We start from the raw sequence: 21,613 nt of genomic DNA, 5'->3' as shown, positions 1-21,613 counted from the left end.
AAACAAGGAGAACCCTAAGAGAGACATACATGTTACCCTGGAGAAGGGGAAAGGGACAAGATCTCCTGAGCTAATTGGGAGCATGGGGAGAGGGGAGAGGGAGTTAGGAAAAAAAGAAGGGTGGACAGGAAGGGGAAGAGAAGATGAGGGAGCAGGAAGATTGAGTTTGTGGAAGCATAGAGAGCAAGAAAAGAGATACTATAATAGACAGAACAACTATAGGTTTAAAGAGAAATATGTCACTAGGAAAATGTCCAGATATCCACAAGGTTGACTCCCACTAACAATCTAAGAAATAAGGGAGAGGCTACCTTAAATGCCCCTCCTCAATAATGAGATTGATGACTACCTTATATGCCATCCTAGAGCCTTCATCTAGTAGCTGATGTAAGCAGAATCAGACAGCCACAGCTAAACATTGAGTTGAACTCTTGGAATACAGTTGTGGAGAAGGAGTGACGAGCAAAGGGGTCAAGACCAGGCTGAAGAAGCCCACAGAAACAGCTGACTTGAACAAGGGGGAGCTTATGGACCCCAGATTGATAGCTGGGAAGCAAGTATAGGACCAATCCAGAACCCCTGAACATGGGTGTCAGTTAGGATGCCTGGGCAATCTCTAGGGCCTCTGGTAGTGGATCAGTATTTATCCATAGTATATGAATGGACTATGGAAGTCCATTCCATATAGAGGGATACTCTCTCATCCTGGACACACAGGGGAAGGCCTAGGCTCTGCTCCAAATGATATGACAGACTTTGAAGATCCCCATGGAATGTATTACTCTTCCTGTGGAGCAGAAAAGGAATGGGATAGGGTGTCAGTGGGTGATAGGGGAGGAGGGGAGGGAGAGGGAACTGGAATCGGCATGTAAAATATGCTTGTTTCTAACGTAAATATAAAATAAAAAATAAATGAAAAATTATGTAAACTAGATCATGCACCCTTAAATATATTCTCAACCTCTTCAATAATAAACATCCCCGACAGGATAATGAAACAAAAATCAAAATCTCTTTTTAACACTCCACCATTCTCCCTCATAATGTACTGCATTTCAGTCCTTTTTCATTGGAATATTTTTCATCTTATAGAACACAAATAATATTTGAAATCATGAATCTTCCATGTGGTAATATATTATTTAGGATTGATTAAAGCTTGCCGGAAGATCCTAAAAGAAAGCCAGCCACAAGCTATAGAAGTCGAGGAGTGGTGGCACATATCTTTAATCCCAGGACTAGCAATTAAGAGGCAGATGGCTCTGAGTCAAAGACCACCCTGGGCTACCTGAGAGTTCACCTGTTTAATCCCAAAGCTCATGAAAGATATTTAAGACAGGTACAGGGTCTCAGAGCCAGCATTCATTCTCCAGCCACATTGAGGCAAGCATAGCAATTTGAATGAATCTGAGGAGCAGTGAAGTCAGAAACAGTTTAAGGGTCACCCCTTGGTCTGAACTGAGGTAAGAGCTAGTAGCAGTCAACTGCTTTACTTTTCTGATCTTCGGCTTGAAGCTTGAACCCCAGTATCTGTCTCTGGGTGTTTTTATTTTTCATGCTATCATTGGCATCCAACATTAACGGGCATATTCACTCAAAAGTCACTTTAAGGCCACCTGCCCAGACTCTAAGCCTGAGTTGCAGGTGGGACTCCTGCTTGAATCCCTCCTGCCTGAGTCCCTGTCCAACCAACTAGGTTTTATTTTGTTTTCTCCTCTAAACTTTGAGCAATTGTGGGATTTTTTTTGGTTGTAGCATTTCTAAACAGTTTTTAGCTGCCACCAAAATTCAGTAGGCTTTTGAGATTTTCCTACAGACTCTCTCCTTGGGCTGACACTCTTAGCTCACTTACACAACCTAGTTCTCTGATTCAGATACGCTACACCTCACAGTTTACTGGTATTACAAGCAGATTTGATAAGTCAATTAGAAATTCTTAAAGAAAAGGATTAGCTGAATTTTTCCCACACTAGTAAATGGGAAACACTATTAATTAAAATGGAGAGAATTAGGTCTCTGCATGATTACATAAGAAATGGTTTAAAAATGGAGCATGAAGGCATAATCAATTGAATCAGGACTGACATATGGTTAATTATCATTTTGATGATCTTTTTGTCATTTTTATAATTCTTGATTTATCTTTAAAAATGTTGTTTAATACAAGAGCTAAGATAGTGTCCTTAGAAAAACTTATTAAAGCAGATTATAGAGAGAGTCAAACCCATACTGAAGAATTACACGGAAAAACAAGTTCAGTATTGCTCTTCCAGTTTAAAATGAAACACTGTAAGGTCTTAAGTGAACCACCTTTAATATATTCAGTAACCTTATCAGAAGTGCCAATTGAAAGAGGTTCTATAATAGCTACTTAGAAGTGACAATGATAAATATTTAGGGAAATTCAAAGAAGTTGTAGTATCATAAGACATACATTTATCATTTGTGAAACAGATGATAAACATTTTGTCTGTAATAGGTTATGACTATAGATTGGATAGATTTGATAAAAACTGTCCTAGGGCCTGGACCACAGTTACAATTGACTTCTTGGTTCGGAAAATAAGCTAGGAATATTGAGCTGTAGGCTAAAGCAAGATCAATTTCTTTGAAAAAGAGATTTTGCTACTTTAGAAAGACAATGTCAATACAATGATCACCTGTTGGGTTCATGTTGTACAGCAGCTTTGAATGCTTGTGACAGAGTTGGAGAAGCAGGAAAGAAAATTGAATTGTTTACAAAAGTTATACAGGGTCCAAATGAAGAATTCACAGATTTTTCCTATAAAGACTCTCATCAGCAGTCAATAGACTGCTCAGAAGTTAGAAAAATAATTATCAAAACTGTGGCTTTCGAAAATGCTAATGCCTTATTGGAATGGATAATTGGGCATTTAAAAGCAAGACAAGCACCTTTGGAGGATTAGATTCAAGATACAAACAATATTGACACTCATGATGCTCATGATGAATAGATGGATAGGAGAGGTAATTTCAAGAGGTTTAAAGAAAAATCAAACTGTAAAATATTTTAATTGTGGCAGACAAGATCACTTGAAAAGGCACTGTAACCAGGGAGTTTCTACAAACAATTCTTTTAATAAACATAATCCAAATAGAATGCCACTCCATTCTGCATTATGCAGAAGGTATGGCAAAGGCAGGGATTGGACAAAGGAATGTAGGTCAACAAGGGATTACCAAGGTAATACTTTGCCTTCAAGACATGCATTAAGGGGCCATCCCAAAGCCCCTATGCCATAATCTGTTCATTTGTGTCCTGTCATCATAGATGCAACTCCTTCTCAAAACAATTAAAAAACCTAATGCCTATAGTAAGAAAACATACTGCTTTGAATGATAGGAGAGCTTTGAGAGATCAATAATTCAGGAGAAACTATAGATCAAAACTGATAAGGATTAGATTAGGACCCTCCACAAAGTTATTTTTGGGGAAGGATTTTCTTCTTGTTTTTTCAGATAAATAAAAATAATAAGGAAGTTAAGACCTTTGGACAAATAAGTATCCAAAGAAGAAGGGAGAACTACCTGGAAAAATGTAACAACAAAATAAATAATCCGACCTAATATGATCTCTATAGTCTTCAAAAAATAAAGGTTGAATCCAAGCTGGGTGGAGGTCATGCATGACTTAATCCCACTACTTGGGACGTAGAAGCATTTGGATCTCAATGAGTTTGAGGATAGCCTGTTCTACAAAGTGATTTTCAGGACAGTCAGAACTGTTAAAACAGAGAAACCCTGTCTGTAAAAACAAAACCAACCAAACAAAAGAAGATGGAATCTAACAACAATTTCACCATGACTATGACAAGGCCAATGAGCTGAACAATACCAACTAAAGAAAACTTTGGATGACAAACTGCTCAGAACAATTTCTTGGTGGCCAGTGCAGATAATTTGGCCTCACAGACACTTCTTAGAACAATTTCAAGGTGGCTGGTTGAGATGATCCAGCCAGGCCTTGAAACAAGTCCTGCACTTTCCTGTTCTGCAGAGACTGGACAACATATGCTACAGCTTGAAAGTTAACTCATTTTTTTTCTTTTTCACATCCCCTAAAGATGGCATAGGCCCAGACAGCATGAAGTAACTCTAAGAACACAACAACCACATTCCCAAGAGGCGGGGCAGGTGATTTTTGGTCATTCAGTGGGTTATGGGTGTTTGTCATTGTTTAAAGGGATTGGTTACAAAATGTTGTTTGTTACTGTCAGGAGGAAAGTTGAAGAAAGCAGATTAGACTCAAAATTTTGGTTTGAGGAAAAAGATATAGATGTGATAGGATAAAAGGGTAGATTATTTTTTTTTTTTGTTTTTTTGTTTTTCGAGACAAGGTTTCTCTGTGGCTTTGGAGGCTGTCCTGGAACTCGCTCTGTAGACCAGGCTGGCCTCGAACTCACAGAGATCCACCTGCTAAAGGGTAGATTATTGAATCTACTTTGAAAAAAGGGATTGTATAGATATGATAAAATGAAAAGGTAGGTTATTTAACCTACTTTTAAAAAGCAATAACAAGTTTAAAATATTTTAAATTGTATTATAATTTTGCATATTGTAAATAAATATTGTATATTGACACAAATTAGAGATTAACTTTTTAAGACATGTTATACATATATTTCTAATATTGTTAAAGGTATTGTACCTATACATCTCATTCATCAATGTAATTCAAGTTTCTAGCTCTTGAAGATTATTATCTACTATATAAGAAATAGGAAATGTAGTAATTAATCACCTATTACAATAAAAATTGTAATGATATTCAGTATGTTTTCGGTGTCATACAGTGATATATTTTAGATCATCTTCAAATACTTCAGAGGTCTTTAGAAAGTGGTATTTAAAATGTTTTAATAACAGGCTTGTTTTTTATGACAATGAGACTTGTCTGTTCCTGACAGCACCAGTCTACTTTAGAGAAGATGATAGGCATTGAAAAACTCACATGGAGTTTTCATTCTTTGTGGCACAATTGAGCCACTGGGTAAGAAAGGGCTCTTGCCTCAACTGGTGATAGTACGCTCTCCAAATTGAACAAAATGGACACCAAACATAGTGATAGCAAACTGTCAAAACAAGGCTGGATAGTCCTTCAAAATTTTGTTTCCCAGCAAAATCTGTCAGAGATTATAGGCCTATAGGCCAAGGATGGATGCCCCAATGTTGCAGAGGAATCTAGGGTGATTGTCCAAACAGCTAGATGTTTTAAAAACTTCTCACATTTTTTTGGAAGTGGGTTGCTTGCATTTCCTGATTACTCAGTTAATAACATTTCATTCTTGGGTCTCTGAGGGAAGACTAGTGAGTATAGTTATAGTTTTCATTTCTACCAGACTCAGAAAAGAAACTCACAAAAGATATGTAAAGTGGAAAAGATTGAGAAACATTAAAATAACTTGATAATGTAAATTAGAATAGAAAATATGTTATGTAAAAGACTTGAACTCACCAAGATAGGGTACATAATGGAATATTTTCTTTGAATTGTCAAATGCAAATGGACTAGACATTGTTGATGAACTAGTTGCCTGTATATATTGTATATTCTTATTGTATATAGTTTTTCTTATGTAACCTCTTTTTGATTTATACAAAAAGGGGATTTGTAGTGATATATTATTCATGATTTATTAAAGCTTGCCTGATGCTTCTAAAAACAAAATAAATTTTAGAGGCTGAGGAGTGGTGTCACATACCTTCAATCCCAGGCCTCAGGATTAAGAGGTAGACAGATCTCTGAGTCAAAGATCATCCTGCGCTAACAGAAAGAGAATCAAAGATTATGTCTTTAATCCCAGGACTCATGAGAGTTATTTAAGACAGGAACAGGGTCTCAGAGCATTCATTCTCGAGACATGTTGAGGATAGAAAGGCATATAGTCTCTTGCCATTCTGAGGACAGCCTTGCAGTCAAAGTGAAATTGAGGAGCAATGTAGTCAGAAGTAGTTTGAGAAGCACCCTTTTGGTCTGAGCTGAGGTAGAGGTAAGAGCTAGTGTCTGGCTGCTTTGCTTTTCTAATCTTCAGCTTGAAGCTTGAACCCTAATATATGTCTCTGGATCTTTTATTTATCGTGCTACACTCCCAATTATTTTTGAGGCACTTTTTTCATATATCATCCCAAATAGCACACAGAACCACTTTTTCTGGTATATGTCCATTAAATCTTCTGAGTTTACTTGCTTATTCCTCCTTAGCTTGACCATGAAATGCCCCAAACAGCTAATTTCTTCCCCACTTCAACACTTACTCTCTTGCTTAACTAACCCAATCTCTTGACTCTAATGTTATGCCCCATACAATTGATGTTTTTTTTTTTGTGTTCTGAATTCTCCTTTGCACTCAAGAATACCATATGTAATAGTGTAACTCAATGCCACTACTGGGATAGCATTTTAGATACTTTATTTTCTTTTAGAAATTTAACTAATTCTAGTGATATGGTTAAGCAGATGGAGGCTTTTATGGACAAGTCTGAGAACCTGAGTTCTATTACTAGGAACCTCATGCTGTGCTGGAAGGAGAGAATTGGATTTCCCCAGGCTTTCTTCTGACTTCCATAAATACACTGAGGCATGTACACACACACACACACACACACACACATACACACACACACACACAAATGTAATCTTAAAAATTGAACTTATCCTTCATGTCACATGCTGTGAATATGAACAACACTAAGTACGTCATCTTGAATTCGCCATTGCACATAACAGATATGTAACTTTTAAGTGTCTCCTTAACTAGTTCTTTAACTAAATTATCTACCTTCCCTCCCAATTTTTCAATAGATTATGTCTGTTCCCACTCTGGCTAGTTTTATTTTAACTTGACACAAGCTGGAGTCATGTGAAAGGAGGGATCTCAATTGAAAATGCCTCCATTTAATCCAGCTGTAAGGTATTTCCTTAATTACTGGTTGATGGAGGAGGGCATAACGCAGTGTGGATAGTGCAATCACTCTACTGGTGGTCTTGAATTCTATAGAAGAGAAGACTGAGCGAGCCATGAAGAGCTAGCCCATCTCTCTTCCATTGCTTCTGTATCAGCTATTGCCTCCATGCTCCTGCCATTTGCTTTCCTTTCTTGACTTCCTTCAAGATTAAGTGTAATGTTGAAACATAAGTCAAATAAACTAACTTCTCTCTAAATTGTTTTGGCCATAGTATTTCATCACAGCAATAGTAACATTGACTAAAACAGTTTCTACAGTACATTCTCAATACAGAAACTAGAATGAGTTTCAATTGTGAATTTATTCTGATCTTATTAATTTTGTTTTCTAAGTCTTTAGTTAGGAGACTATGACTATGACTTTTTCTTAAAGAGAAAACACTCATTAAAACTGAAATGCTCTCAAATTTTCAAAATCCAATATCTGAAAATAGTGATATTTGAATCCAACTTTAGTGAATTTTTCTTTTTGTCTGCCACAGTAACTGTCCTCTATCATTTTATCTAAAAAAGAATCAGCATGTCCTTTTATCCTTTCTGATAATGAGCTGACCAGGCAGACTAAAGCCCAGCTCCCTGAAAGAGCAGTCTTGAAACACAAACTTCAAAAGGAAGAGAAAAGGACATGGATTGAAAGGAAGTTCTGAATGTAGCTCTGTTTTCTTTCTAATGCATATTTTCACCAAATGAAAATGCAGCACCTTTTACTACTATAATTTTGACCCAAATTTTCTTGCTTTGCTATCATAATTTCAATTTATGCATATTTATTTTTCTTTAGATTACAATGCATGCAATCTTACAGCTTGTGAAAATCTTCCAGTTAGAATTTTCTCCCATATCCCACTAAGAGCATTGTAGATAAGCATAGGATTGGCAAGCCATTTAAACATCTCTTATTTTTTATAGGACCCCTGAGTTCCCAGGAAATCTACCTACTGCTCTTATGGAGGGAAATAGAGAAAGAGGAGTAGGTTCAATGATTCTATCCCAGATTGTTCTTGACAGCTTTCTCAACTCAAACCTGTATGAGAAAGTCACAGTGATTCATGCCCAACTCTAGTAATAGAGCCACCAAGCTGACCCACAGAATTGTATGGAAGAAGTGTATAAGGTCTTAACCTCGGGAATAGTTTATCTTTTTGATGCTCTGAGGTTATACTTGCTGATTCTTTTTTAGATAAAATGATAGAGCACAGTTACTGTGGCAGTCAAAAAGAAAAATTCACTAAAGTTGGAATCAAATATAGCTATTTTCAGAGATTGTGTGACACTATCCCTGGGGGGACAGCAAGAAGCATTTACTTAGGACAAATATGTAACTATCAACAAAGCAATGTGAAAATACCTTGAAAATCAACCTTGATTTTATTGATATTACTTGCAAATATATAGGTGTTGTGTTTCTTGCAGTCATAGACTCTGTGTTTGTGAATGTACTTTACTTAAGACAAAAATTTTATAGTTCTATAGTGCCTTTGTACTTATTTGCTGACCATCCCAGTACAGCAAAAATTTAAGTCATCAGAAATATATGTCTAATTGACACAGAACAGATTTCTGACATCAGGTAGTGTTTTGCAGACAAGTTTTGTTTAGGGGAGTCTACCCAACAGCAAGATCTGTTACATTTCTGTGCTTCTTCTTATTTATAATACTAAAATGGACATCGGGGCTACCCATGCAAGCAAGTAGGGAAAATGCTTACTTAGCCTGTACAAAATCCTGGCTTGAACCCCTCCACCATATAAACTAGGCTTGGTGTTGTGAGTTGAAGTCAAAGCAATCAGAATATAGAGTCACATAGACAAGAAGTTCACAGTTTTCCTTATCTATGTAAGTCGTAAAAAATAAGCCTAGATGGCATGAGATTCTGTGTTCTCTTTTGCCTCACATTGCTGTGACAAGTCCCCTGACCAAAAGCATGTTGCAGAGGAAAGGCTTTAATTTCTTTGTGCATTTTGTACATAGTTAATCACTGAGGGAATTCAGAGCAAGAACTCAAGCAGGAGCAATGGAGGCACACACCTTTCTCTCCACAGCTTGCTCAACTTGCTTTCTTACACAAGCCATGGCCACCTGCCCAGGAAAGGCACTGCTTTCCTTGGGTTGAGTACCCTCACGTTAATCTTTAATTAAGAAAATTCCCCAGAGACATGCTTTCAGGCCACTCTAAAGAATGCAGTTATTTGAGATTTCCTCTTTCCAGAAGTCTAGTTTGTGTCAAATGACAAAATGAAATAGCACACACTGTCTCAAATTAAATAAATAAAATTAAGTTAAAATAAAGAAGACCTCCAAAATGATATTATAGAGAAGGCACTGGTACTGCATTCAAGAGTGTTGTGTACTTTGGAGACAAAAATCTATGCAGGAGACCTCATGAGTAGGGAGGTGCTCATGCTATGTCAGAGGAAAGATTTTTAAAGCAGACTATCACTTTCCAGCTTGTAGAGGCAATATCCATGATGGTGTCCTTTTCTATGCTGTGTATGCCATCCTGGCCATCTCAGGAGCCTTTGGGCAACAATCCATTTATCAACTTGTCGTTAAGAGCAGTTTGTGTGGAATTTCACCCCTTTGTTCTTTTGGCTGTTGGTATAGAGGGAAACAACACAATTCCTCTAAAATCAGGAACAAGACAAGGTTGTCCACTCTCTCCATACCTTTTCAACATTGTACTTGAAGTTCTAGCCAGAGCCATATGACAATAAAAGGGGATCAAGCGGATACAAATTGGGAAGGAAGAGGTCAAACTTTCACTATTTGCCGATGATATGATAGTTTACATAAATAACCCAAAGAACTCTACCAGGGAACTCTTACAGCTGATTAACACCTTTAGCAAAGTGGCAGGCTACAAGATCAACTCAAAAAAATCAGTAGCCCTACTATATACAGATGATAAAAGGGCTGAGAAAGAAATCAGAGAAACATCACCCTTTACAATTACCACAAACAACATAAAATACCTTGGGGTAACGCTAATCAAACAAGTGAAAGACCTGTATCGCATGAACTTTGAATCTTTCAAGAAAGAAATTAAAGAAGCCCTCAGAAAATGGAAAGATCTCCCATGCTCTTGGATAGGTAGGATCAATGTAGTAAAAATGGCAATCCTGCCAAAAGCAATCTACAGATTCAATGCAATCCCCATTAAAATCCCAGCACAATTCTTCACAGACCTTGAAAGAACAATAATCAATTTTGTATGGAAAAACAAAAGACTCAGGATAGCCAAAACAACCCTGTTCAACAAGGCAATGTCTGGAGGCATCACCATCCCTGACTTCAAGCTCTATTATAGAGCTATAGTCCTGAAAACAGCTTGGAATTGGCACAAAAATAGACAGGTAGACCAATGGAATCGAATTGAACACCCTGATATTAACCCATACATGTATGAACATCTGATTTTTGACAAAGAAGCTAAAAATATACAATGGAATAAAGAAAGCATCTTCAACAAATGGTGCTGACCTAACTGGAGGCTGGCATGTAGAAGACTGCGGATTGATCCATGTCTATCTCCATGCACAAACCTTTTTTTTTTTTTTTTTGGTTTTTTGAGACAAGGTTTCTCTGTGGCTTTGGAGGCTGTCCTGGAACTCACTCTGTAGACCAGGCTGGCCTCGAACTCACAGAGATCAGCCTGCCTCTGCCTCCCGAGTGCTGGGATTAAAGGCGTGCGCCACCAACGCCCAGCTATCCATGCACAAAGCTTAATTCCAAATGTATCAAAGACCTCAACATAAATCCAGCCACACTGAACCTCTTAGAAGAGAAAGTGGGTGGCACCCTTGAATGAATTGGTACAGGAGACAGCTTCCTGAATATAACACCAGTAGCACAGACAGTGAGATCCACAATTAATAGATGGGACCTCCGGAAACTGAGAAGCTTCTGTAAGGCAAAGGACACATTCATCAAGACAAAAAGGCAACCCACAGAATGGGAAAAAATATTCACTAACCCCACATCTGACAGAGGGTTGATCTCCAAAATTTACAAAGAACTCAAGAAGCAAGTCTCCAAATCACCAAAGGATCCAATTAAAAAGTGGGCTGCAGAACTAAATAGAGAATTTTCAATAGAGGAGTCTAATATGTCTGAGAGGCATTTGAGAAAGTGCTCAACATCCTTAGCCATCCGGGAAATGCAAATCAAGACAACTCTTAGATAACATCTCACTCCTGTCAGAATGGCTAAAATCAAAAACACCAACAACAATGTATGCTGGAGAGGATGTGGTAAAAAGGGGAACACTTTTCCATTGCTGGTGGGAGTGCCAGCTTGTTCAGCCACTTTGGAAATCAGTGTGGAGATTCCTCAGAAAAATGGGAATAAACCTACCACAAGACCCAGCAACTCCACTCTTAGGCATATATCCAAAAGATGCCCATTCATACAACAAGGATGTCTGTTCCACTATGTTCATAGCAGCATTATTTGTAATAGCCAGAACTTGGAAGCAACCTAGATGCCCCTCAACTGAAGAGTGGATAGAGAAAATGTGGTACATTTACACAATGGAGTACTATTCAGCAGAAAAAAAAAAACAATGGAATCCTGAGATTTGCAGGCAAATGGATGACACTAGAAGAAACCATCCTGAGTGAGGTAACCCCGTCACAAAAAGAGAACCATGGCATGTATTCTCTCATATATGGATTTTAGACATAGATCTGGGGAGTGCCAGCCTACAATCCCATGGCCGGAGAGTCAGGGAAACAGAACCTTCATTCAGTGGCTGATGGTGGCAGAGGCAGACTCCCACAGCTAAGCACTGAGCTGAACTCAAGAAATCCAGTGACAGAGAGGGAGGACTGATGACCAAAGGGATTAAGACTGGGCTGATTTAACCCCCAGAAACAGCTGACCAGACAAAGGTTAACTCTTGAATCCCAGGCTGATGTCTGGGAATCCAGCATGGGGCTGATCAAGATACCCTGAATGGAGGTGTCAGGAGGCCTAGGCAATCTATGGAGCCTTGGGTAGTTGAACAGTATTTATTCCTGGCATACAAATGGACATTGGGTTCCCATCCCACAATGAGAGATGCACTCTCACCCTGGACTCTTGGGAGAGGTTCTAGGCCCTGTCCTGGATGAAATGACAGACTATAGACACCTCCATGGAAGAACTTACCCTCCCTGGGGAAAGGAGGGGGTATTGGGTGGGTGGTGGGAGGGGGTGGGATGAGGGGAGGGAAAGGGAGATGGACGTGAGACTGACATGTGAAAAAACCTTGTTTCTAATTTGAATTTAAATTTAAAAATAATTTTTTTTAATAAAAAAGGAGCAGTTTGCTTCTACCTCCACTTAGGAACAAATTACCAGTAAGTTCGCTTCTGTGGCCTACAATATCTCAAACAATGGTTTTGGGCCAGATTTATAGCATCAAGCATGGTTTTTGTGAACACAAAATAAAACTGCCAGTTAAATTTGTATCTCAGTCCACAAACCTGTGACATTTCAAAGCACATTGAAGAAGTCAAAATGTTTCTGTTCCTTATGAGAATTTTAACTGTAGAACAGTTTATTGACAAGTTTATACTCTGGGTCTGATTAATTTTAGTGTGTGATATTTTATTAGCCAATTATTTTTACAAAATAAAATTTATGAAAGAAAAATATTTTTTTTGTGCAGTGGACAGTGGTTAATAAAGAAACTCAAATCTGATAGGAGTACAGAGAGTAGGTATCCCTAGAATTTGCACTTCTAAATGGGAAATATCTATTATAATACTTCCCCACAAAGCTTAGTGATCATCAGGGGAGAAAAGGAAGAAAGATTGTAAGAGCCAGAGTTTTGGAAAGACCAAGTACTTTTAGAAATCACAGAAATAGTGCACTCATGAATTCATTGTAGTTGTGGATGTTTCCCAAGATCAAGGCAGCCAATATTCTGACACAGAAGAGGAGAGTACTCATGACTCCCCAAAACTTAGCTAATGAGCTATTGACAACATATGACTTCTTTCTGTGTGGGGTGTAATTTTATTTGAGGGTGTGGCCCCTGCAAAGTTCATCAAAATCCATTGGATCGACTAATTTCTGTGAATTTATTGGAAGCATAAGTAGGACTCTAGGGTTTGGGGGAGAGTTGTTGCTTTTATTGTTTGTTTCTTTGTTGTTTGTTTTTATTTTATTTTTTTTGGAGAAAAGGTTTCTCTGTGTAAGTATGCTGGCTGTGTAGGACTCACACTGTAGATCAGGCTGGCCTCAAACTAAAAAAGATCCCCTGCCTCTTCCTGTGTCTCCTAAGTGCTGAGATTGAAGTCATGCACTAGCACCATCTGGCTAAATTCTAAATTATCCTTCTGCCTGAACAGTGATGCAACGTTCTTCTGTAATGTTGGGCCATCCATCTTCAGCCTGCAGGACCTGAGTGTCTGGCAGACTTCTCAGGGAAGTGGAAATTTGAAACTGTCCATCTGTATTGGCAATTTGTCAGTCATTTTTCTCTGTGTTCTACAGAATGTCTGGCAGACTCTTCCATAAAGCAGGAACCCTGAAGGACTGACGCTTCTTGTTTTGACAAATTTAGCAATCACTTTCCTGTGGGCTCTGTATGTCCAGTTTGCACAACATACAGTCAAACAACCCGGGCAAGAGCTGCTTTTTCCTATGGTTGAGTGTTCACAGTCACAATTTTCAGTACTTTGCACAGTCCATGTCTCCACATTAACCACAACGTATTACCACTTAGAAGCTTCTGTGGCCAAGGCTGAGAACAACACGAGTATTTGACATGTCCCTTGTGGTTCTTCTCTATAAAGGTATCTGGAACTGGAAAGCAGTGGCCATCGGAATGAGATCAGACTGCATTACCAATCCGGCACTCACCGTCCTCACACAGAAGTCTTTCCTTATATTTTGGCTGATGCCAAATGGCACAAGCTCTCCTTAGCCATCAGTGCCTCCCATTTAACTATATAAGTCGATTGCAATAAGTAAGTGAGTCACTCTCATTTCAAGAATTGGAAAACTCTAAGAGATTCCTATGTGCTTATAGCATTTCTCTGATACCGTCTTCCAGAATTTATGAACAAGTTGTGGAAATGCCTTCTACAGACTTACCTCTGGGCACCACATTTTGGTTGGGACAGCGAAATAATGCACATGGATATTTTAAGGTATTTTTGGCTTAAGTCTAAGTATGAATTAGAAATGGAAATACTCTCTAATGAGATGGCAAACGTATGTCTCACGTTTTTTGTCATGAAACAAAAATTCTGTTTGTGTGTTTTTATTTGTATGTGTTTCTATTTGTTTTTTATTTCTGTTTCTTAGAGCATTTTTTTAATTTTTGGCTTGGAGTTTAGAGACAGGGTTTCTCTGTGTAGCTCTGGCTGTCCTGGAACTCACTCTGTAGAACAAGCTGGCCTGCAATTCACAGAGATCTGCCTGCCTCTGCCTCCCAAGTGCTGAATTAAAGGCATGAGTCACCACCGTCTGGCTTTCTTAGGTATTTTTATTGTATACTTTTTAAGAAATTTAAATTAGAAACATGCATGCTTAAAATGTATATTCCATCTCCCTCCTTCTTCCTCCACCAGGCCCCCCCCAAAACCCATATCATTCCCCAGGGAGGGTGAGGCCCTCCGTGGGGGGGATCCCCAGAGTCTGTCATTTCATCCAGGGCAGGACCTAGGCCCTTCCCCATGTATACAGGCTGAGAGAGCATCCCTCCATGTGGAATGGGCTCCCAAAGTTCATTTGTATGCCATGGTGAACACTAGTTTACTATCCAAGGCCCCAGAGATTTCTGAGGCCTCCTCACTGACACTACATTCGTGGAGTCTGGATCAGTCCCCTGTTGGCCTCTTAGTCATCAAGTCTGGGGTTCAGGAGCTCCCCCTTGTCCAGTCAGTTGTCTTTGTGTTTTTCACCAGCAGTCTTGACCTCCTTGCTCATCACTTCTCCATCTTTGTCACTGGGCTCCAGGGGGTCAGTTCATTGTTTAGCTGTGAGTATCTGTCTCTGTTTCCATCAGTCACAGGATGAAGGTTCTAGGATGGGAACCACACCACTACCACCACCACCCCTTAGGATCAGGGAGAACCACAAAGGAGGGACAACAAAAATATAAGAAATTCATAATGGGAAGGATTGTGTGAAATTCTGTCTTCTGGCCATGACATGACTGCTGCACACATGAACTCACAGTACCTTTTATGAACTTACACAAGATCTGTGCAAGATCAACTCAGTAAAAATTCTATATTATAACTTAGGAGAATGAAATCTCATGGTATGCTCATCTAGGCAACTAATGAGTGCTGAGAACCTCTTCCAAGGATGAGCTCCTAATTGTTTATCCAATACAAAGTGGTTAGTATGTCCCAAAATCATATATATACATGCAACAAAAATAGACACAGAAGGTATATATGCATATATCTACACACACACACACACACACCAATGATAAAAGAAAAAGAAGACATCAATTTGATAAGGAGTAGGGAAGTAGAGGAAGGGCTAGCTAGAGAGAGGAAAAGGAAGGGGGAAATTGATTAAAATTACATCTTAATATCTAAAACTTCTAGCATAAAAGGGGGGCTCTGAGGGTTTATACCTGACTGAGGTATAAGATTGTGCCCACTGTAGGTTTCCCATGCTTGAGTCAAGGACCCCACACCTATGCACCCATGTCAGCACTCACTGGACTCAGTGGATTAGAAATAAAATGAATAGAAAAAAGGAAGGAGATATGATGGAAAGTCCAACTGGATGACTCAGAGTGAAAGAGGGGGGGTATGATCACAAACCATTGTGTAAATGTATGAAATCTTCAAAGAATTTAAAAACCAGTAAGAAGAAGGAAGAAGAGGAGAAAATATCCCAAAGCCACAAACTAAAGACTACTTTTTACATTTAGTTGTAATTGCCATTATAATGAATTTATGGATTTGTGATAAAAAGAGCTGTTTCTTGCTCAAATGGACAGTCTTGCCATGTCAAAGGCAAACTTCATAATGAGTTCTTTTGATGCCATCTTCCTCTCTGAAGTAATTGATGTTGCCATGGGCAGCTGTGTCTCACCATCATGAAAAAACCATTTTAAATGCCATATTCTGTAGGTCTTTGAAAGGTTTGAAGATTATCTATCTCAAATATATCTCTGTATATGTAGAAAACCTAACTAACATAACTATATGTTTTGACTATTATAGGTGACAATCTATAATCTGTCTTTAATTATGTTACATTTTAAAATGAGCTGTATAAACACAACATCTAAACAAGAGGAGAAATATACCTATAATAAAACCATTACAAAGTATTCATTTCTATATCATATTCCCTTTTTTCCTTTAGAAAGAGATTGGCTGTGATTATTAACCATTTATGACTAACCCCATATAAATGAAAATAAATATTTATAAAACATATTGGGAATTTGGGTGTTGTTTCTCCAAACTGCTTCCTGCTGTTTAGGGGTGATGTCAGTCCTAAGGGGATCCTGAGAAAACCCAGAAACCTGGCCAAATCCTGGCTGTAGTAATCTTAATCTATATCAGTTCAGCTGTTTTGGATGGTGGATCATATGGGCCAGTGCTTCAGGGGGCCTTGTTTGATCAAGCCATATTAGTCTGGAAGGAATCCAGAGCTTTTCATCTTCTGTGAAAACAAAAGCAGAACTTCTTTTCCAAAGTAACCTGTACTTAGACTTAAACTTTGAAGCCACAGCATTTTCAAAATATGTAAGTTAGACTAATCCAGGAGCATTAATAATCAAATGCATTTTAGCAGCTGTTGCTCTTTCTTCAACAATCAAACAATTCAAAGACATCACAATACCATGGCTCTGTGTATTTTCCATCCTTACATGGCTTTATTACTCTATGACTTTTACTTTTATTTTTTCATTTTTGAGACAGGGTTTCTCTATGTACTTTTGCCTGTCATGAATGTCACTCTGTAGACCAGGCTTGCCTTGAAATCACAGAGATCTTCCTGCCTTTGCCTCCCAGGGGCTGATATAAAAGGTGTGAGCCACCACCACCCAGCTACTTTATTTCTTTTTAAATCATTTTATGCTTTTTCTTTTCTCTTCCAAGCCTATGTATATTTTTAAAAACACTGTAGACCCTTTAGAGGTTTTTCTTCATCTGAATTAGTCTTTATTGTATATCTGTATTTTTCCGAACACATGAGTCTTATCAGCTAAACAACATGGCTAAAATTAAAGTGGATGTATTAGCTGCTGGCTTTCCAACATGGTGGGATTACATTGACCACCAGCATTGGGAGATGTGCTCACCACCTAGACTCTTATCCATGCTACCATTAAGTGTCTTGTAGCACACTGCCATAAACTTTTTTAAAATCTGTACCAGTAAAAGCTAAATCTACCATGCAGCAGGCTCTGTGACTTGGAAAAGTGGCCTCTGTGTACCATGACAGGAATCAGCCATGCTGTATTGAAGCCCAATTGCTACAGTGTCTCATGCACCATGGCCTGCATGAGACTATGGGACTACAAAGCCCATGGCAGCTCCATTTTACATGGAAACTCCTGTTCCAAGTAGCTGGAACCATTTTGCACTATAGTAATTTTTCTTTCTGGCAATGGGATTATAGGCTGGCACTCCCCTGTTTCATGTCTAAAATCCATATATGGGTAAGTACACACCATGTGTCTCTCTTTGTGACTGGGTTACCTCACTCAGGATGGTTTCTCCTAGTGCAGTCCATTTGCCTGCAAATTTCAAGATTACATTTTTTTCTGTTGAGTAGTCCTCCGTTGTGTAAATGTACCACATTTTCTCTATCCACTCTTCAGTTGAGGGACATCTAGGTTGCTTCCAGGTTCTGGCTATTACAAATAATTCTGCTATGAACATAGTGGAGCAGATATCCTTGTTGTATGAATGCACATCTTTTGGGAATATGCCTAATAGTGGAATTGCTGGATCTTGGGATAGACGGATTCCCATTTTCCTACAATCCTATTGCCAGAGAGTCTGGGAATCAGGGAGGACCCTAAGAGAGATACGCATGGTAACCCAGAGAAGGGGAATGGGACAGGATCTACTGAGTGGACAGGGAGCATAGCAGGCAGGGACAGGGAGCTGAGGTAAAGTGATTGGGAGAAGAGAAGGGGAGAGGAGGACATGGGTGAGCAGAAAAATTTTGTCGGGGGAAGAATGGAGGAGAGCAGGATGAGAGATACTATAATAGAGGGAGTCATTATAGGTTTGAAGAGAGATCTGGCACTAGTGAGCTTACCAGAGATCTACAAGGATGACACCAACTGGCAATCTAAGCAATAGTGGAGAGGTTACCTTAAATGCCCTTCCCTGCTAATGAAATTGATGACTACCTTGTAAGCCAGCCTGTGGTTGATGGAAGCAGAGGCTGACACCCACAGCTAAACACTGAACTGAACTCCTGGAAACCAATTGCAGTGAGGGAGGAGTGATGAGCAAAGGGGTCATGACCAGGCAGGTGAAGCCCACAGATACAGCTGACCTGAACAAGGGGTTGCTCATGGACCCCAGACTAATGTCTGAGAGACCAGCATAGGACTGATCCAGACACCCTGAACGTGGGTGTCAGTGAGGAGGCCTAGGCAAGCTTTGGAGCCTCTAATACTAGATCAGTGTTTATCCCTGGCATCTGAATAGACTTTGGGAGCCCATTACACATAGAGGGATGCTCTCTCAGCCTGTACACAAGGGGGAGGACCTAGGCACTGCCCAGAATGATATGACAGACTTTGGAGAGCCCCCATGAAGGGCCTCACCCTCCGTGGAGAGTCGAGAGGGGATTGGATGGAGGCTTGGGGGGTTGGCGGGCATGCAGGGGAGGAGGGCAGGGAGAGGAAGCTGGGAATGACATGTGAAGCAAGCTTGTTTCTTGTTTCTAATTTAAATAAATTAAAAAAACGGAAAAAAGAAAATTTTCTTTCTAAACATAGTCTGTTGATCTAAACTTGAATGCTATCTTCACTTAAGTTCAATTAATAGTATCTGTAATTAATATACTTTATTTAAAATTATAAACTGAAAATTGTCAGGTCCCAAGCCCTTCTCCACAAAGGCAGTGCTTATAGGGAAGGACTTCAGCTCTGTAACCAGAAGGATCATCGCCAGTAAACAAGCCTTAAAGTTACTGTTTAGTAGCAAAACATCTCTTCATTCTCTTTCTGTTCACTAGGAACCTCCTCTAACTTTCCCCAAGTGTCAATTACCTCCAGCAAGGGCACCTAGTTCCTGATGAACCAAGACAGCAGGTTGTTATCTCAGATTCCCCGCTCCCCATGAGCACCATATAAAATCTGTTTGCTTTTCAGTCATTTTCTCTTCTCTCTGCCTCTCCCTATACTCTAGAGGTGGCCTTGTCAGTGTGATCTCCAATAAATCTCCAATAAATCTTTCTGCTTACATAGCCATCTAGTTCCAGAGTTTCTTTGTACCATCACTTCTAACAACCCTAACCAAAAACCATCTTATGTTCCTGTTTGTGTTTCTTAAATAAAACAAAATAAACATCAAAATATTCATTTGCTAATTTTCAGTTTGTCAACAGGATGGTTTCCTATATAACTTACCCCCCAAAATTCATAAGATACACAAGCTTGACTACTTTTCAAATCATTAATTCTATGATAAATCACAAGTAAAAGTCAGATATTGAAAACTTTAAAGCACAACAAGACTGAAAACTTTAGGTTTATTATTTTGTACAGAAAGTAAATACAAATAAATAGCATTAAACTAATAATGAAAATTATTTTTGCCAGGTGTTGGTGGTGCACGCCTTTAATCCCAGCACTCGGGAGACAGAGGCAGTTATATCTCTGTGAGTTCCAGACCAGTCTGGTCTACAGGAGCTAGTTCCAGGACAGCCTCCAAAGCCACAGAGAAACCCTGTATCAAAAAACAAAAAACCTAAAACCAAACCAAAACAAAAATAATGAAAACTTTTTTCATTGGTAAATTAGAACAGTAAAGTTATGGGTTTTATGAATAGTATACTGTTTCACAAAACAACCAATGTGATAATTTCTTAGTATAGCAACTTTTCTCATTTCAGAATATCTCTGTCTGTCAAAGTAAATCATTGCTCTACATTCACAAGTGAATGTTGCAAACAGAGATGAGACTATTTTCTCTGTGAGGATATTTACTGGACAATTGTGGAAGATTTATGAATCCAATTGATTTCTGCTTTGTATTTTTTTACACAGTAAATCACAAGTGAAGCCAATATGCTTAAATATCACTGTGAATTAAAAAGGTAAATACCCCTTGGCATTATACATTTTTCATATATATATTTAATATAATATAGTTAGTGAATTTTTTGAGAATTTCATATCATGTACCCCAATTCAGTCACCTCCCTGTCTTTCCACATTCTTTCCACATATAACCCCCTTAACAAAAATTTTTAAAAATGTAAAACAAAAAGCAAGCAAACAAACAAAAGCAAAATGAAAACCAAACAAGAAAAACCAAAAGAACAACAACAACAAACAAAAAGAGAAAAACCTCTTCTTTCCTCCATCTTACCTACCTCTCCAAAGTTTCTTCATTCACCCTGGTGGTATTGCAAGTCAACTGAACTCGGCTATAGTAGGACAACAAATCCAGAGTTAGCTCTCTGAAGCAGCTCAGGCACAGACTTCATCATGGCATCAGGTAGCAGTGCAGTACACTCAGATCTGCATGGCCCCAGATGCAGAATGTGGTATTATATGTTCTCAATGAGACTTCCTGTCCATATGGATATTGGGCACACAAAATGAAAAACAAGATCACTGAGTAAAAATTTGCTACCTGTGATACATATTTATATCTTATTTTAAGTTTAGTTACTGATATTTTGTGTACATGTGTCAAAAGAAGTAAAAAGAAATCAAGTAGTCTTATCAGTTTTTATATCTGCATAATACAAAAGTGATATTAGACTATATTAAGTAATCTATGCAAAAAAAAAAAAGCATGTTCTGTTGATCTAGAGAAGTGGTACTAAACCTTCCTGATGCTGGAACACTTTAATACATTTCCTCATGTTGTGATGACCTCAACAATAAAGTTATTTCATTTCTATTTCCCGAATGTTAGAATCACAAAGTAAATATCTGACAACAAGGATACTCGAGATGCGACCATGGGGGAGGGGCACAACTCAAAGTTTACTTTGAAATGAAAGTGCTCTATACTCGGAATTGAGGTGAAAGAATCATATTTTTTTACTGCCTGCATTAGACTTACACATTAAGTAGCCTTAAAATGTTTTATTTGTTGTTGTTTTTTTGTGACTGAACACCAGTTATCCCTCTAAGAAGATGAAATATGTGGAATGATTCAGGGACTTGCACATAGGCCATGCTAATTTTCTCTGTATCATTCTAGTTTTACTATATATGCTGCACAGGCAATCGCTCAAAATGCTTCTTGAAGACTTACTTATTCCTTAACCTTTTCAAATTCTTACTAGCAACCAGAGAAGAGGCCCGCTCCCCAGAATAACCTGTAATATCCTTCAAGGAATAGCTGCCATCTACCTCAGCCAAGAATCATTCCTAAGTCTCAACACGCCACATTGACTATCAAAATGGGTGTTCTTTTGAAATCAAAGTGCTCTATACTCGGAATTGAGGTGGA

At 38.7% G+C, this 21,613-nt stretch overlaps 1 pseudogene; it reads right to left on the bottom strand.

Moving 5' to 3' along the window:
- Positions 1 to 21,297: 21,297 nt before the first annotated feature.
- Positions 21,298 to 21,387, bottom strand: LOC121137325 (annotated as a pseudogene).
- Positions 21,388 to 21,613: the final 226 nt, after the last annotated feature.

The sequence above is a fragment of the Mesocricetus auratus genome, unplaced genomic scaffold (assembly GCF_017639785.1).
Source record: "Mesocricetus auratus isolate SY011 unplaced genomic scaffold, BCM_Maur_2.0 Super-Scaffold_100676, whole genome shotgun sequence".
Taxonomy (NCBI): domain Eukaryota; kingdom Metazoa; phylum Chordata; class Mammalia; order Rodentia; family Cricetidae; genus Mesocricetus; species Mesocricetus auratus.
Note: the sequence above shows the minus strand (reverse complement) of the source record. Positions and strands in the feature narration are given on the sequence as shown.